Here is a 2794-nt window from a genome sequence, read left to right as displayed (position 1 = left end):
AATAAAAAGGTTATTTGAACGTGATGATAACAGTCAAGCATCAAAAGGAAAAAGGGAAACATTGACAAGACACAAGAATAAAATGCAGAAGAGATACCTGAACGACACACTGGCAAAACTCCATCAGAAGTTCAATATAGAATTACCAGAGGTCAAGCTGTCATACACAGAGTTCACCAAAAGACGTCCCTTTTGGATTGTCCATCCACCAGTGAAAGACAGGTAGACATGCCAATATTAGACACATGCCAACCTTCAGTTCATGGCAGACAAGTTGTTATATCACAAAGAGCTCCAGACTTCCTCTTTTGATGGTGGACAACAAACATGGTGGTTTGAGTGGAAAGGCAGAAGAGAGAGAGAGAGAAGGAAACAAAAGATGGAACAAAAGACAAGTTTACTGTCCATTTGACTGTAAAGGAGAAGGTGTACGGTACCCTTCAAACTCTACTGGAAGACTTTACATCCAATGTGAAGAACACACTTGGGAAACATGTCTTCAATATCAGACATCACTATTCCACATTAAGAAGTCTCAGAAAACATCTTATAGAAGTTAAGTTAATCCTTCATGTGGATTTCACAGAGAACTACCTGTGCGTGTATGCCTCTGAAATACAGGCGGTGTATTTTGGTGACTCTCACCAGCAGACAACACTTCACACTGGGGTTGTATACACTAAAGAAGGTGTTGTGTCAGTGTGATCAGTCAGCTCATCAATGCATCATGACCACTCGGCATGACGCATCAAAAGTCCTCTCCCACCTCCACGAGTTGAATCCATCTGCCACTGTACTCCATATTGTGTGTGATGGACCAACCACACAGTACAGATCCAAGAAAAATTTCTTCAACCTGAGCACAATTCCATTTCAACTGGGGTTTCAGTTCAGTTTCACCTGGAATTCTTGGTGGCTGGACATGGGAAAGGTCCTGGGGATGGATCGGTGCAGCTGTGAAGAGAAAAGCTGATTCCATATTGGCAAAAGAAAAGGACCTTCCGAACGGACAAGTGTTCTACGAGGAACTTTCCAAAGAGCAGTTAAATGTGAAGCTCTTTTACGTCACAGAGCAAGAGATTGAGGAAATGGATCCCCTGCTACCAGATTGTCTCGAGAGGATCCGTGGAACAATGAAAATACACCAGGTAATATTGATCATGTAAAACTATAGATTTGTAATGACAAAATGTAGATCAAACTGTAGATTTTCAAATCATTCTTTATCTTTTCATTATGTTAACACTTTCAGTAAACACTTAAATTACTCAACAAAATGTGTTAGAGATTTCCTGTATGTTCATCAATTTAAGAAATCTTCTATGTGTTTACAGATCGTTCCTGCCATTCCAGAACAAATCACATGGAGAGTTCTAAGTTGTTTCTGCTCAACTTCACATCTATGTGATTGTTTTGGCCCACAGACCATGATAATTCAACAAACAGAGGCAGAAAGCAAAACCTTCCACTTCCTTCCACTTGCACAGCACCACAGCCATCTCCTAGCTCAATACAGCCCATTGCCGACATACATGAGGGACTGATTGGAAAGTGGTGTGTTGTGAAATATGATGAAGACCCTTACCCTGGTATTATACAAGATGTTGATGCAGAGAGCTGTGCTCTAGTTAAAACGATGAGTCGTGTGGGAGCCAACCGATTATTTTGGCCAATGAGAGAGGACATTGTATGCTTGGGCTTTTCTCTGAGCCTCATCCAGTGACAAAACAGCATATGATGCTTGATGGCGCAGTCTTAGAAGACATTTGCTCTCTTGTTAAGCAATAGAGAGCATTAAGGGCTAATCTTGAGTGAGCACACACCTGTCTCATGAGTCTCAATCAATAGACTGCAACCAGTGAACAATAATTTGTTTCATTTCAACCAGCGTTTCCAACCTTGTACATGTATTTCTGCCTCATGCTTTGAATCCTAAAATTGTTCTAAAAGATGCTTTAAGTTCTTGAGGCATGCAGACTTTGTGTTTTGAGGTTTTGAATGGTGTGTTCTTTGTCTTCAATAAAATGAAACATGTACCACTGTGACATTAAAATGTTTAATGGTATTTTTCATCAGTTGTTTAATTTGAAATGTAATTTCCACCACACTCTGTCATTACCACAACGCTAAGTCATTACCATCATGGTACATATTTTTGAGGAAAAGGTGTATTCAATTACAATTGATATTGATGATTTTTCCCATAAGTGAAACTTATATGCTTGTTCTTAAGATAATTCCGAAAATAATGTAAAATATAAACATTTTGATGTGGTAAATACATGTTTTTGAGTATCTTCAAGGCATATATGGACTTTTAGACATGACAATGATGAATACATATAAATAAGAACATTTCTAAATAGTAAAAAAAAGCATAATTTAACTAAAATCTTCTAAAATGTTCTATAAAATACCTAAAGCAAAATTTCTGTAAGTTCCTTTCAACTAAAATAGCACATTTTATGACACGGTGGTAATGACATTTCCCCTCTGGTATTTAGGGAAACCGATAAAAATCTTTATATTCTTAAATAGTATGTTCTCAGCCACTATTGGAACTTTATTCCAGAATGAAGAAAATATTCCGATAGATTTTTTATTTTATTTTATTTAACCTTTATTTAACCAGGTAGGCAAATTGAGAACACGTTCTCATTTACAATTGCGACCTGGCCAAGATAAAGCAAAGCAGTTCGACACATACAACAACACATAGTTACACATGGAGTAAAACAAACATATAGTCAATGATACAGTGAAAAAAAATAAGTCTATATACAATGTGAGCAAG

At 37.4% G+C, this 2794-nt stretch overlaps 1 long non-coding RNA gene across 1 annotated transcript; it reads left to right on the top strand.

Moving 5' to 3' along the window:
• The first annotated feature begins 362 nt into the window (after positions 1-362).
• Positions 363-2072, top strand: LOC139560177 (uncharacterized). Its single transcript, XR_011671877.1, has 2 exons — positions 363-1148; positions 1335-2072. It is a non-coding gene; the product is annotated as an uncharacterized lncRNA (long non-coding RNA).
• The last annotated feature ends 722 nt before the right edge of the window (positions 2073-2794 follow it).

The sequence above is a fragment of the Salvelinus alpinus genome, chromosome 30, assembly GCF_045679555.1.
Source record: "Salvelinus alpinus chromosome 30, SLU_Salpinus.1, whole genome shotgun sequence".
In the NCBI taxonomy this organism is placed as follows: domain Eukaryota; kingdom Metazoa; phylum Chordata; class Actinopteri; order Salmoniformes; family Salmonidae; genus Salvelinus; species Salvelinus alpinus.
Note: the sequence above shows the minus strand (reverse complement) of the source record. Positions and strands in the feature narration are given on the sequence as shown.